General features: G+C 41.8%; 1 protein-coding gene across 2 annotated transcripts in view; it reads right to left on the reverse strand.

Moving 5' to 3' along the window:
* LOC138981495 (vasoactive intestinal polypeptide receptor 1-like) overlaps nucleotides 1-16,690 on the reverse strand; it is a 229,091-nt gene that overhangs the window by 200,861 nt on the left and 11,540 nt on the right. For both annotated transcript variants that reach the window (XM_070354436.1, XM_070354438.1), the window contains exon 2: nucleotides 12,107-12,316. The gene's annotated coding sequence lies outside the window, so the exon portion shown is untranslated. The remainder of the gene's footprint in view (nucleotides 1-12,106; nucleotides 12,317-16,690) is intronic.

The raw sequence follows: 16,690 nt of genomic DNA on the forward strand, positions 1-16,690 counted from the left end.
CCCCCACACAAACCACCACCACCACTATCACTCTAACCCTCCCGCCCCCTCACCCCCTTTTCATCTAGCCCCCCCCCCCCCCCCCCGCCTTCCCCAAACATACATTACACCTATCGCTAAATTGACAAGCACTTTCCCGAACGACACGAAAGCACTGATGAGATAGGGACGCTATACCAGACAGACTTTTTGCACAACCATGCGGTATCCACAGGAATTGAACACCCTTTACCATCATTTTCCTTCAAGTGTGCAGCCCCTGTAACCCTTACTGCCTCTTGTAACCTTCGCTTTGCCTTCCCGAGCGTTACTTCGCTTATTGAAAGTAGGCACCATGTATACGATAGGTTTTCGAAGTGCTGAAGAAAATGGAAGCAAGTCAATCAAACTTAGAAATTGTTCAGTGAGCGTAGTCGATATTCTTAATTTCGGTGATTTGTTCGGATGGTCACACAGCGGCCAAGATTTTCCGACAAGATAACTCCTGCAAGCTTTCTCTGTCTGTAACTCTCCTGCCTCTTTCTCAGACTTTGCTTTAAGCATTCCCAAGTTTGTTTGTGTTTTATGTATATATTGAAAGTAGCCCTTCAAATAGCCCTTCATCAAAACATTTCAATTGCTCGATGAGCGCACTTAACTTGGCCAAAACAAATATTGTACATGTACCATTTTCTGTACGTCAACTAAAATAATCGTCATCTTAGCTTTGTTTGATTTGCTGGTTGGTAATATACATCGGTCAACAATATTTGTGAGAGGGAGATTCATAATAAAAGGACTATTGTGACTGCGTGCGAGGAAAATAAATGAACAGACCAAAACAATGCCTTACATGCACTCACGTGTTTAAGGCTGTCTTTCAATTGAGCCCGAAGTTGTCTTCGCAAAGTCTTTTTACGGAAAAATCAGTGCATGCCAACGCTTCTTGCAGATAACTTCATGAAGTAGACTTTGTGAAGTTGACTTCTTTCAAGTGATGTCAGGCTTTACGAAGAGCACGAGACTGCCTGTCAAGACAACACTACAGTTTTGACCCTTGGGGCTTCCTTCACCTTCACAGGGGTTGATAGTTTGAATACTTGCTGGACACACGAGACGGACAGTGTGCTAACTGCGGCCATGTTGTATTTTGGCCAGCTGCAAAGTACGTAGTCTGTTAAAGATACCTTCCTTTGCGTATAATTAACTCATTGTCTCCCAGGTACGGATATATCCGTACCCCACTCATATGGCTCTATCTGACCTGGTACGGATATATCTGTACACACAGTCACTTCAGTCGCTTCCTGTAACGTCGATCTAACGCCTGCATTCCAGCGTGTTAATACACAGTTGCTAAACAGTTATTACAATTCTGAGCACAGAATACATACTCTGTTGTACTCTTGATCATATAGAACAGTTCTATATGTATTCTGTGTTTCTGAGTGACCTGCTGCAGCACAGCTGGTCTCGGCTAAAAACAACTTGGTCAACATAGGTGGGGTAGTTATGTTAAAGATACCTTCCTTCGCGTATAATTAAACGATCGAGTACATGTACATCATCACAGATCTGTCCATACAACCTTATTCGTAATGACATGAGTTTGGGGACACAGTATACGTATAATGATGTTCTCTCAAGAAAGAATGGACCCGCAATGAGAATAAAGCCGTGATCAAAGCAGGAAAGACAATGTATCTCTGCATACAGATGTTGCCACTGTGTCCATGCTATACAATAATATTAATATTTTGTTATAAACTGCCATCTCCCTAGCTTGAAGTATTGCCGTGTTGAAAGCATGAAACACAATGTATCTCTGCATATAGATGCTGCCGCTGTATCCACGCTATGTAATAATATTATTATGTTGTTAAAAGCAATCCACAGCAAGTCACGAGCCAAATTTGCCTGCAGTAACTGATCAAACTTACAGTATCAGCGCCCCGCCAAAGCATTGGGGAGAACCCGGATGTCTGGACATGCTGCCCGGCACAGCTGAGTGTCAACCACACCGTCTGACCAGTGTCTGTGATCTGGTCGCCACTTAACAAGATTAACAAAGTCGTAGACTTTTCTTCCCGTCCTAGTCACTTACATTTCCTTGTTCAAAAATAATAACCACGAGTGTTTTTTGCCCCTCAGTAAGTAAGAACTACTTTTTTTATGCCGCATTCTATGCCAAGCATTGACTCCTCTTTCTGTCTGTCTGTCTGTCTGTCTTTCTCTCTCTTTGCCTCACTCTGTCTGTCTATCTCTGTCTCCGGATATCTCTCTGTCTCTCTCTGTGTCTGTGCGTGTGTGTCTCTCTCTCTCTCTCTGTCTCTGTGTCTTTGTCTCTCTCTCTCTCTCTCTGACTCTGTCTCTCTGACTCTGTCTCTCGCGCTCTCTCTCTCTCTCTCTCTCTCTCTCTGCCTCTGTCTCTGTCTCTGTCTGTCTCTCTCTCTCTCTCTGTCTCTCTCTCTCTGTGACTCTGTCTCTCTGTCTCTCTTTCTCTCTTTCTCTCTCTCTTTCTCTCTCTCTGTTCTCTCTGTCTCTCTCTGTCTCTCTGTCTCTGTCTCTGTCTCTCTCTCTCTCTCTCTCTCTTCTCTCTCTCTCTCTCTCTCTTCTCTCTTACCGGCTTAATAATTGCATCCTGAATTGAATTCTTGCGCCAGTCTACTGTTCTATAAACTGAAAGTCTAGATTGTCAGTCTACAACCAATTTCCATCAATGTCTTTATGGACCAGGATGGTCCAAGATTGCCTCGAAAGTCCTTGGAGACTGACGTTATCTGCGCGAAGTAAGTTATTTACCCTACCAAGATGAACCTGGGGCTATTTAGGAATTTAGCTTATAAAACGCACCAAAAGTACAATAAAGTGATTGTGATCTTTGAAGTACAGGATTGTAGATAGTTTTATACGCAGTATTAGATTATTAAGTTCGGCACCAATCTTGTGTGATCCACATGTAGAACTAAGATTTCCTTTCAACCAAAAGCCAAAGAATATGAGTGTTGAGAACATTTTCGTCGAAAAAGCGAATTGATGTATGAAACTATTAATACGTGTGAGGCGCATATCAGTTGATGGGTCGATTTTTCCATCAATGCATATTCTGAAGCAGACAAACACCACAAACAGCAAACCTAGTTATGTGGAAGAACTTTTGAAACGAGGGTCAAATTAATACACTAACGTTTTCTTTTCTCACACGTGTACCTTCGCAAACTATACATTCGATCTTGTACGTACAGGAGACCTATTCAGTTACTCCCCCAAAACCCAACCCGACTTTCCACGCACTTCCCCTCCTCCCCTACCCCCTCTATCCCCCATCCCCCACCACCATCACCACCACCAACATGTTGTATCAAATTCCGGGTAGACAATCTTTGTTCAGGTTCCCAATCACAGCCTCATCTGATGATGCCTTGCAATATTGCTATTTAATATGTTACGTGGATTTCCATTGGTCAATTGGGCAAAACTGAGCTCAGTGCAAAAGTGATATCGACGACATTTCCGTCGATATCAGTTTTGATATCGACGACCTCTTTATTGCTTCCCCACTTCAAAAACAAAAACACCTACATTTAAAACCAAAACAAATATATATGAAAATGTAACGATCCCAGAATTTAGTTGAGCAAGTGACTAAAGACTTTTTGAAAGGAAAGACATTTTAAAATACTGAAAAGTACAAGAAAAGAGTGAACAAAAAGAAATAATAATCAGAGGGAGGGATATGGAGCAGCCAAAATTGAGACAAATACTTTTGTAATTTCTTTACAGTAAATACAAAATGTCCAGAGAATTAGCAATATATCTAACATTGACTGACTGTCTGATGATATCTTCTGCTATTGGTCTGTTTCGATCCGGTCTCGATTTTGATATCACTGTCTCAACAGGCCATAGCAGAGGACATCATCACACAGTCCGTCAATATTGGGTACTATTTTCGTTGATTTTTCCAGACAGACCTCCCCTGCGTGCCAATGACTATACCGTAAGAACATGCTGGAATCGGATAAATCTATCTAGGAGTGCAATCTCTGCCCTGTTGAGACGTGGGAAAGTTATGTTTTGGTTCGAGAACCAACTTAAAAACACAAGATGTGACTTCGTGACTAAATGTTTTAACGTAGAGGGGGGAATCGAGACGAGGGTGTGGTGTATGAGTGTGTGTGTGTGTCTGTCTGTCTGTCTGTCTGTCTCTGCGTGTGTGTGTAGAGCGATTCAGACTAAACTACTGGACCAATCTTTATGAAATTTTACATGAGAGTTCCTGGAAATGATATCCCCGGACGTTTTTTTCATCTTTTCGATAAATGTCTTTGATGACGTCATATCCGGCTTTTTGTAAAAGTTGAGGCGGCACTGTCACACCCTCATTTTTCAATCAAATTGATTGAAATTTTGGCCAAGCAATCTTCGACGAAGGCCGGACTTCGGTATTGCATTTCAGCTTGGTGGCTTAAAAATTAATTAATGACTTTGGTCATTAAAAATCTGAAAATTGTAAAAAAAAAACCATTCATAAAACGATCAAAATTTACGTTCATCTTATTCTTTATCATGTTCTGATTCCAAAAACATATAAATATATTATATTTGGATTAAAAACAAGCTCTGAAAATTAAAAATATAACAATTATGATCAAAATTAAATTTCCGAAATCGATTTAAAAAAATTTCATCTTATTCCTTGTCGGTTCCTGATTCCAAAAACATATAGATATGATATGTTTGGATTAAAAACACGCTCAGAAACTTAAAACGAAGAGAGGTACAGTAAAGCGTGCTATGAAGCACAGCGCAACCGCTACTGCGCCAAACAGGCTCGTCACTTTCACTGCCTTTTCCACTAACGGCGGACTACGTTCAGTTTCATTTTGTGAGTTCCACAGCTTGACTAAATGTAGTAATTTCGCCTTACGCGACTTGTTGTATTTGTTATATATAGGTGTTGAACTGCGTTGAAGAATGATACTTGACCTAGCTGTGGTTTCTACAAGGTATTGAAAACTGTTATATATATAATTATATACTAATGTAGAAGCTTCTTCATGTATGGAATGTATGGAATGAAAATTGAAATACTAGCAAAACAACAACAACAACAACAACAACAACAACAGCAACAACAACAACAACAACAACAACAGTAACAACCAGATCACACGTTTGGCGCACAGGTATAATTACTGAGAATAATGTATCTCAAAAAGAAAAGAAAAAAACTATAATGACAGGGTTAGTTGATTGACTCCTTGGTAAAAGAGTACATCAACAAAGGATAGGTGATCATCAACAGTCAATGAACAGTGAGAGACGGGGAAAGAATACAAGAATGCTTTATGATTCTGTGCTTGCCATGTCCAGGGGCACGATACATGGTTGTATATTTTAATGTTTGGATAGAAAAGTCGTCTAGATTTCTAATTAGTGTCGAAATCCTTAAGGTCCGCTGGCTGAGCATGTGAGCTTTGTGTTTCTTACCTGATCTTTGTCTTTCCTGTTAATTTCGTCCGTGTACCATTAATCATTGTTCTCAAATTACTAATGCGCCCTTCTCCTGCATGTTGGTTATTCCAGGTGAAATTCGCATGGTTCTAATACGCAGTTTATGAAACATATCACGAAAGGAGCGCGTATTCGTTCTGCACAGTAAGTTACAGAGAGAGAGAGAGAGAGAGAGAGAGAGAGAGAGAGAGAGAGAGAGAGAGAGAGAGAGAGAGAGAGAGAGAGAGAGAGACAGAGAGAGAGAGAGAGAGAGAGAGAGAGAGAGAGAGAGAGAGAGAGAGAGAGAGAGAGAGAGAGAGAGAGAGAGAGAGAGAGAACGAGCGAACGAACGAACGAAAGAACGAACGAACGAACGAAATTACTCAAGGATGGAGTTTTAGGCTTTGTACTGACCACCAACTTCCCGTGTCCACCCGTACAGAACTGACGGGGTCTAATTCGACAGAATATACCATTGCACTATGAAGGGGCAACGTCTACATGGAATGCACCTTCAGGAAATACAACCACCGAGTAAAAAGAAATTCGTCTATTGCTCGGACTTTGTATCGAATTTGACTGCTTCGGCTCAGCTTCTATCTATCGCGGGGTCGATATCAACCCGTGATATATCGTCCAGTTCTGATACGCACCTGAAGTGTAAACTAAGCGATTGCAGTAACCATGCAAACTACAGTATGATCTGGCGGATGATTTTGTTAAGCGAACGAGGCTGTAAAGCGAGGGGGGGGGGGGGGGGGGGGGGGCGGTAGCTCCATTGGTAGAGCACTGGACTTGTGATCGGAGGGTCGCAGGTTCGATTCGGCCGGGACGGACACGGGTCAACTTTATGTGCAGACCCAGAGACGGAAGCCATGTCCCACCCCTGTGTCATCACATTCGCACGTAAAAGACCTCGGTCATTCTGCCATAAGTCAGTGTAGATGGCTGATTCCACCTAAACACGCATACACTTGTGTATCTCGTCAAAGGCCATGAGGGCGTAAAACTCGGACATAAAGCATTCTCTCTTTCCAAAGCGATGGGCTCTACTTGCACATTGTCAACAAAACGTTTGTGGTGCTAACTATCTGATGATTAACCTGCATGAACAACCAATTAGCCAGTTCATTGTCTGAGGATGAAAGGCAGAGTAATTATCGCCTGCAGTAAAGGTAACAATGCGTTAATTATAAGGCAGCAAGAAAACCATAACGATTAATGAAAATCGAGTCGAAAACATGCACAAAATAACGACAAGAACAACAAGATCAACAAGAACAACAAGAGCAACAACAAGAACAAGAACAAGAACAAGAACAACTGATTTTTTTATGCATGTATGTTATTTCTTACGAAGAAACGTTTTATATGTAAGATGTTGAATTTTAATGTCTAATGTAAAGCGCCATGAGACTGCCATTTGGCGGTGAACAGCGCTATAAAAGAATGTTTTATTATTATTATTATTATTATTATTATTATTATTATTATTATTATTATTATTATTATTATTATTATTATTATTATTATTATTATTATTATTATTATTAACAACAACAACAACAACAACAGCGTTCTAGTAAACGTTTCTTTTTTGGTCAATAATTGCAGTTTCCATAAAGTAACCTTTCTTGTTTATTTTTTAAAAAGAATTATTCAACTGCTGTCCAAAGTCACTCTCATAACCCACCAAAGACCAACCGCCTAAACAACTGCACCCGTAACTTGTCATCAGCTTATTCCACTCGATCCACCCACTCTAATGATCATGCAGATGTTTTGGTCAGTTGTCGGTCAATTATTCGGCCATGATAACTTGACCAGGGGAGCGTAGACGGGGGCGTTGCCTGTGGGTGACACTGGTCATTCTGGTCATTGGAAATGTCCCACCTCGCTCACTCTTCATTTCTGATTAAGATAAGTGGATAATTTGATCAGTCCATTACAGGATTGGTTTATGTGGTCAGTTGGCGGTTAATTTTTACTGTCGGTTGAGTAAGGTCAGCAATCAAAGAGTTGGGGATCCAATATACCACTGTGGCAACAAGCCGACGCTGTGAATAATGATTCTCTTTCTGCGTGAGCAATACAAGAAGACATATTTCGCATTCATGATGAAGAATGCAATGTTTGAAGTCTAGCGTATGATCAAAAGGAGTTCCTGATTGTTAATGCTGGTGATATCAAGAAACGAATGTGGATGCACAACAGTACGCTCAGTGTCTGCTCCTTGATTGTCAGAGATGCAAGGACATAAGTCCCGCGTATCTCTCAGGCACCATCGTCTCGTTTTCCGAATGCTTATGTCCATGTGTCGCTGGATCTTATTGTTTGAGAGGTTGATCCCAGGGTTAAATCAACAACAGCAGCAGCAGCAGCAGTACCGCAAGCATTTAAAGCAAAACAAAAATGCATCAAGACAGTTAATCTGTTTGCCCATAAAATCCATCCCACACCAACACATTCCAGACACTCGTGATGTAAGCTGTTTGCCAAAAACACCGTTCAGTTACGTTCGATCAGACCCAATAAGATCTGCGACAGTAAGAACTGAGACATGGAACCCCGGACAATGTTGATTTAACTTACCACCCAGGCAATTGGCGGCAAAAGTTAATTAGCAGTTAATGAAAAACACCGCTAGTGTCGGAGAAGTATCTAGGATAAGGCACGTTCAGGACGCAAAACCGTTCTCTCTACGCCTAGGCAATAATGTAGGGTTTAGCATCGAAGATTGTTTTTTCGTAGACGGCCATAGATCGCTGAACGTAGGTCAAGGAAAAAGTTTAACTTTTACTGGAATGTTACGTCCTTTGATTTTCCTCGATGTTGTATAGGCTACAACGACCTGAATTCGCTTATGCTTCAGGGTTTTTCGTTTTTGTGTTTTTAATGTCAACACATGGAACTTTCACTCTTCTAGCGTGTCAAAAGCAAACTTAATTATTTCGAAACAGTTATTCGATCGTTTAATTTGTTGTGTAATTTATTGTCTTCAGACAACAGACAGACTTGGCGGATCCCGTAAAGAACGAGGGAGAATTGTTCTTCTATAATTAACAATACAAAACAGTAAACAAACAAATAAACTCTCAAGTATTGCACGGTTAATGAAGGTAAAAATAAGTTAAGATCCGATTAATGTACCAGGACAAATGGAAAGACTTTGAATTGTCCAACATGTCTTAATGGCATTGCATGTTAAAGCCAGCTGTACAATATAGCGTATAAGCAACTATTTGTGAAGGTGGGTAGCTAGTGCGTGTAACTCCGACGCAGAGAATCTTTAATCTTCCAACAACTGTAAATGGCATTGCATGTGCAAAGACTGCTGTATAACTTGTAAGCAAGTATCTGTAAGGGTACACGTGCAACTTCGACGCGGAGAATCTTTAATCTTCGAACAACTGTATTTGGCATAGCACAACACAAACGTCTGTATAGATAGCTAGGAAAGCAAGTTTCTGTGAGGTTGGGTACTAAGTGCGTGCAACCCCGACGCCAAGAATCTGTAATCTTCTAAAATTGTAATGGCATAGCATGCGCAAAGACTGCTGTATAGAAAGCGTGTAAGCAAGTTTCTGTGAGGTTGGGTACTATAAGTGCGTGCAACTCCGACGCGAAGAATCTTCTAAAAACAGTAAATGGCATAGCTTTCGCAAAAACGGCTGTATAGATACTAATGATAGCTTGTATGCAAGTATCTGTGAGGATTGGTAATAAGTGCGTGCAACTTTGACGCGGAGAATATGCAATCTTCCAACAGCTGTTAATGGCATAACATAACACAGACGTCTGTAAAGATAACTGGACTGGGTGGCCGAGTGCCGTGGTAACGCACTTGCGCTCGGAAGCGAGAGGTTGCGAGTTCGACCCTGGGTCAGGGCGTTAGCAATTTTCTCCCCCCTTTCCTAACCTAGGTGGTGGGTTCAAGTGCTAGTCTTTCGGATGAGACGAAAAACCGAGGTCTCTTTGTGTACACTACATTGGTGTGTGCACGTTAAAGATCCCACGATTGACAAAAGGGTCTTTCCTGGCAAAATTGTATAGGCATAGATAAAAATGTCCACCAAAATACCCGTGTGACTTGGAATAATAGGCCGTGAAAAGTAGGATATGCGCCGAAATGGCTGCGATCTGCTGGCCGATGTGAATGCGTGATGTATTGTGTAAAAAAATTCCATCTCACACGGCATAAATAAATCCCTGCGCCTTGAATATGTGCGCGATATAAATTGCATAAAAAAAAAATAAAAAAAATAAAAAATCCCTGCGCTTAGAACTGTACCCACGGAATACGCGCGATATAAGCCTCATATTGATTGATTGATTGATAACTGGGAAGCAAGTTTCTATGAGGGTGGGAAGCAAGTCCGTGCAACTCCAACGCGGAGATCCCAAGAATGTATCTTTAATCAACGAGCAGACTCAATTTGGGCAAGTGGTCAGACGTCCAACGGTCCGGGTCGCCACCAACACAAAGCAAGCGGTAACGCAACACTGATTGGAACCTCCTTTTACCCCAGTAATCTCGACCCTGTTGTAGTTAGTGGGGAATTGCTGAAAACTCCCACCTTTTTGGCCAGTAATTTCTTGCCTGTTATCGTGTAGTGTTTCGCTTTTAATTAGGTGACCAGGTGTAGTGGTCAGTTCAAATTTCGGCCACGTAGATGGAACGGATACAACGCAGACCTTGAAGACAGAGTAATGGATGATAGATCCAAGCAGTGCACTATCACCCCATGTGTTTTGTAGGAACTTCCATAGGGCAAGAAAACTGCATTGGACAACAACCAGTCACTTGGTAACAGCAACCCCGGCGGTGAAACTAAGCTGTAAAGACAAAACTATAGGTCTGTATTGATACAAAAACATGCCGGTTGCAATTAGGCCTGTAGGACCCACCAGTTGACAATTTCTTATCCGCTTTCTATCATTAAAAACCAGAAAACAAAAAACAATACAAAAAATATAACATTCCCGAAATTCCGGTATTATGTGAAGAATGAACCAAGTCTCCTTCTTTACTTTGTTGAACCTTCATGCTAATAAGCGTCACATTACACATGCGACATTAATCTTCCACCCAAAAAGTACACCAAATACGCCAAAAGAAGTGCATTTTTTAGAATAGGGGGTTGGATTTAAAAATCACGGCTATGAATTACTTATTTGTAAAACAAAAACAATGGTGCAATATTTCTTTCGAGACGTTTTGTTTACGAAGACAAACTCACTGGAAAGGCTTATTTGCATTGCAAGAAATATCATGCTTATTTCTGAGTTTCCTTTGGTCCTATTTAACAAAAGAGAAGGTGAATTTACACAACACTGGGTCACTAACATCTGTAGGAGGTTTGATGGTCGAGCATTGCTGTTGATATATTATTGGGTTTTTGTTCACGAGTGTTATGCCGAAATGAAATATTATTTCAGGCGAACCGAAGCACCATTGTTTTGATGTTCACATAACTGGATATACTTTTATTATATTAACAACCAAGCTCTTGCAAATTGGACATACCTTCAAGCAATCACATAATTTGACTGTATATCACTGAGAGCATGAAGCCAGATTAATTAACTAGGGGGACCGGCCAAAAAACCCTCAGACCTCTCTAGCTCTGCCTGGGTTCCGGCTTTACGCGTGTGAATTGGCTTCGCAATGCAGCCACGGTATTCATGTAAGTGTTTGTGAGGATGTCTGAAGAAGTCTCTGGCTGCACCTCCTAACACCGTAATGGTCACTAGAAGTGATCTGTAAATACTACAGATAATGAACTGTAAACAAGTCAGAGAGGAAAGCAAAATGAAAAGAACACCATCGATTCCTCGCGATCGTCCGGTTGACCACGACCCGGTTTGCCCCCCAAGGGCGACACTGTTTATCATTGACGTATACTTTTGGTAGATAAAACCAAGGAAAGTTACTACTCCGACACACAAAAAAAGCTTCATTTTCAATTCAAGAATCCGCACGCCAAATATGCGTAATGATAAATAAATAACAGTAAGACGGCTATAACTTACTAACAAAGATGTAGGTGAAGATCAACGCGGTCCAAACGATTGAATAAACAACAGCAACAACAACAAAAACAAGGGCAAAAACTTAGATAGGCAGAAAGATATAAACAATTCAGAGAGAACAAATGTCTCCTGGAAAACAATCCACATAAACAAAAGTGCAAAAGCTTTCAGGAAGAATAGAAGTAACAACGCATATGAACAAAATCCAAGTGAAGGAATGCCAATGGACAGCAATTTAAACAAAAAAACGGTTGTGAAACAACGATATAAACTTGACACGGAAAGAAAGGGAGAATTAGAGACGGTGGGAGGGGGGAGAGAGAGAGAGAGAGAGAGAGAGAGAGAGAGAGAGAGAGAGAGAGAGAGAGAGAGGGGTGAGAGAGAGAGAGAGAGAGAGAGGGAGAGAGAGGGGTGAGAGAGAGAGAGAGAGAGAGAGAGAGAGAGAGAGAGAGAGAGAGAGAGAGAGAGAGAGAGAAACAGAGACAGATGGAGAGAGTACATCAAGGAAGGACTGAAGATTAAAAGAATGAAGGAAGGTTACAAACAAACAAACAAACAAACACACTAAGTTAATTTACAATAGCTCAGAAACATGTACCTCCAGTGGAAAACAGTAGCAGGTGATACTCAGTTCACAGATGCGATGAAAAGCACGCACACATTGACGTCTTGAATAAAAGACACTAAGCTCCTCAGTTTCTGCATCGATCATCAAACACAGGTTGCAGCCTTGAGTCTGAATGTCACCATGTGAATTCATTTGTCACGCTTGATCCATCAGCAACTTTTACAGTCGGCAGTGATGCAACTGAAACAAACCCGAACTGGAGTTTGAGTGTCGTCATTTCAAGTTAATAATCACTGTTATTCAACACAAACACACTCTTGCAAATAGAAACTAGAGACTGATTTTTGCTGTATTACCATGCGTGCTCCTTCTGAACAACTGGTGCATCTTGTGGTGCAACTGAAGAGGAAACACGAGAGTCTGGGTCTTGCTCGAATTGTCAAGTTGCTTTATCAGCAACTGACATAGTCTGTGACTGGTGCAACGGAACAAAATTCACTGTATTCAGAATGTTGCGAGGTGTACCTCACTTTTTCCCCATCAACAGCTGAAAAGTAACCCCACCACTCTTAATGGTGGTCTATTCCCGTATGGATACGCAACTGACACTGACATTCGGCGGTGCAGCTCAGTGAAAAGAAAACCCTGAAGTCAGATTGTTGCCACATGTATTAAAACTGCGTCTCGATCAGCAACAAACTCCTGGAGCTACTGAAAAGCAAAGCGGACATGCACCAGAAAGTTTCTCACCCATAGACTGACATGACACTGAGTACTCCTTTTGTTAATCATAAACACACGCGCCGGCGCACACGCGTCCACCCACAACTACAGTAGTAGGCTACGGTAGTTGTCATCGGTCAAACTTGCTGCAATGTCTCTTGTTAAAAAAAAGTCAGTGGTCAAACTCCCGCCAGTTCCTTACTCATATACCTGTAACCATAGAAGATATAAATCCTCTCTACCTGTAACTAATCCTCAACAAGAATGTGACAAGCGCGTGGTTCCTCCTCAGTGCGGACTCTGTCTGACCGGCTGACAGGCCGCTGAATGGGTCAGTTGACTTAGATAACGGCCGCTGTACTACAGTTTTGACCCGCTTCCTTTCAGCGACACCACTAACCTGGACTGACCACGCGTTGAGCACAACAGTGCTGCCGGCGGAATATAATTGACTTTACTGTTGTACTTCACACTCGTAGTGCCAGCGTTTGTTCGGCGGCTTGACATATGTGACCCTCCACCACGTACAGAATGAGTCGCATGTCACCTTTGCATGATTTTCATACTTTTACATTTTTTTTTAAAGAGTTTGTTATGCTCTATCCAGTGGTGAAACCCGTTTTAGAAAAGAGCGAAAACTGTATGAGTTATAAGCCTGTGACTAAGGTGACCCTCACACTGTTACCAGACACTCCCCGGACTTATATTAAGCCTAGCGCAGAACCGCGCGAGGTGACATGCGACTCATTTCATGGTGGAGGGTCACACATTAATTATTATACCTACAGTCTCTTTGCGTGGACTATAGGCAGTGGTCTTCATCTGTCGTTCCTTCATGAGGAACCGTTACTACCCCTTCATCCCAAACCCCTTCCCCGTCAGTCCTTTTCACTCTGTTGATCTCAACCTTGTACGTTTACTCTAGAGCTTTTGGTTTATCCATTCCTTTGCCCTGTAGGCAAGAGCGTATGATGCCTATCTCACTAATTCCTGAAGTCTTTACCGTCTGTTAATTGACTTTGTCCAAATGATCATTGCTATCTCGTCGGTAATCAAGGGATGATGGTGGAGTGTGGTGGCGTTGCAACAATCCGACATAAGTCTGAGGAATAATTATGGGGGCGAGGACGCCCCCATTCTATACGGATAGTTTAGAGGTTGACCATGGGCAGCGCCATTTTGTTGTGAAATACGTCACACTATGGGAGGGGTGAAGGCAACATTGTTCATCTGTAGAAAGTTGTGAAATCCGTCACCCTATGGGAGGGGTGACGTCAAAATTGGTCATCACAGAGTTTGTGTAACACAGGAAGTTGTGAAATACGTCACCCTATGGGAGGGGTGACGTCAAAATTGTTCAACAAAAACATGATATGTCGCATTGTGCAGGGTCAACTGCAACAAACTCAAACCGAGCCATTCATACCTAGCTGTATTTGAGAGACTTATATACCCGACATTTTTATTTCTTATTTTTAGCACAGGTGTAGGAAAAATCATGAACCAAAATGTTATTTATTTTCTAATTTAACATTTTTTTTACAAATATGACCATGGTCTTTTAAACATACAGTGACATTAAACATTGTTATGTTAAAAAAAAGAAAAAAGAAATAAAGCTTTTGTGCACAAATCAGAAAATACATTGTACATTTTACCTACAGGCCAAACAGTGTCTGTTGGCGGCAGAGGGCCCAGCAAGTTGCTATTTTTAGATCGATTAAAAGTTGTCAAGAACAGGCGCTTACATTTGGATGTGTCCACTGATAGTAGGTTTGGTTGTGATCAATCAGAATGATGTAGGAATAAAAATGTATGACAGTTTGGTATGATGACATGTAATTCAAATATGCTGAAATGTAATATTATACATGATATAATATTATTATGGCTGTTGCCATGACCATGAACCCCAAGAAAGGTTTAATGTTATGTAAAATCAAAATACCAAAATCAAGCACCTACTAATCTGGTCTAGGGTGCGGCTTGGACCAAAAAAGGATGGACACGCAACTCGCTCAGCCAGCCAGCGCTGCGAGACTTACAGCGGCCAACTTCGCCGCGGCGCGCTCATTGGCTAAGTATTGAACTTGCGTCAAGGCCGATGCGCGTAGATTCCCAGAATGTTTACTTTCGGTTAGATTCTTCGACAGCATTCGCAGAGGTGACTGCCGTATTGTGTACCGCAGTCAGAAGTAATTTATTACTTTTGGGAGTTTAGTAACGTGATATCAGTTTTCAATTGTTCGTTCACTTATATTGCTTTCAGATTTAACACACAAGAAACAGTAGCACGGTTTTCGTTGCGAAAATGTGCATTGGCAGTGCTACGCGATCGAATTGTGTATTATGTACACGCGGTGTTCTTCTCAGGAAAAGACCGAAGCGACATGTGACGTCAGTCGTTCAGCCCGCGAGCGGTGGGATGGGGGGGTTCACATGGTTTGTTTGTTTCAGAACCACACCCATATACACACATTTCACATGTAAACCATTTGTCCGCCCCCTGTCGATATTTATCGACTAAGTTCCTTGTTATTGCCTACTGTGTGCTATCGTTCCCTTATCAGTTTTCTTTCTGGTACATTTCGCGTTGATGGCAGAATAAAGAGCTTCTTTTGTTGGTAATTATTATGTGCTCTCTTCTCCGTCGTTGTTGCTCTCTGTCTCTCTGTTTCACGTACATCTGTCTTTCTCTCAAGACAGACAGACAGACAGACAGACAGACAGACAGACAGGGAGTTTCTCTCTCTCTCTCTTTCTTGCTCGCTCTCTCTCTCTTTTTCTCTCTCTCTCTCTCTGTCTCTCTCTCCCCCTCGCTCGCTCTCGCTCTCTTTCTCCCTCTCTCTCTCTCTCTCTCTCTCTCTCTCTCTCTCTCGCTCTCTCTCTCTCACTCTCTCTCACTCTCTCTCTCTCTCTCTCTCTCTCTCTCTCTCTCTCTCTCTCTCTCTCTCTCTCTCTCTCTCTCTTTTCACAGAAAAGTAAGTAAAGTAATCTTAACCAAACTAAACCGAAAGCCCTGAAACGACAGCAGCACGCACAGTGACTTTACCTTGCATCCCCCAGCATCAGCCTGACTGAGTGATTCCGCAAACCAGGCTGCATACATGTACGGACGTGGTGCACCTAATCCAACCCCCAAATCCCACTTGTTCACTTTCCAAGAAGAAGTACAAAGAGAGAAGAAGGAAAAAGATAAACAATGAAAAGAGAAAAAGAAATACCCCCCCCCCCCCCAAAAAAAAAAAAAAAAAAAACGACCCGAAAATGTTAACAACAAAAGACGAATAAAAGAGGGGAGGGAGAGTCTACGAGCCGTTATAAATATAGTTCCCTCGCTGCATGCAGACTGACATTCAACGGTCACGCAACATGCAAAATGGGATAATCCCTGTGACGCCAGAGGGGGCAGCCGAAGATCCTGAACCCTCTAACAGGATCTCTATGGATGAGGGCAGCGTGTGACCGCAGAAATAAGGATTCTCCTGAGGCGGAACAAAACCTGCTTAGAGCTTTGTTTTGCGTCGAAATATTTTTCTTCAGAAAAAAAACAACTTAAGAAAAGCTGCTTGTTTACAGAAGAGTCATGTTTTCAGTGAAAAAGGATCGTCTGTGTCTAGACAACAACAAAAAAAAACCAAAAAAAATGTCGCAGAAGCCATCTCCCCAAGAGGCGGAGTCACAACCTCTGTGGAGTTTGTAAAGCCGCGGTGTCGTCTGCTATGAATTAGCAAAGAATGAACAGGGTCGGTGCAAATAGGGGTGGCAACACCTCTAGTTTCTTCTTATGTGGTTGTTTTATTTTCTGACTTTTTTTCTTCAAATTTTGTTTGCTTCAGCAATATGTCCATTCTGATGGATAAATGAATAAACGAATACATGAATAAATAA

This window comes from Littorina saxatilis, linkage group LG12, assembly GCF_037325665.1.
Source record: "Littorina saxatilis isolate snail1 linkage group LG12, US_GU_Lsax_2.0, whole genome shotgun sequence".
Taxonomy (NCBI): domain Eukaryota; kingdom Metazoa; phylum Mollusca; class Gastropoda; order Littorinimorpha; family Littorinidae; genus Littorina; species Littorina saxatilis.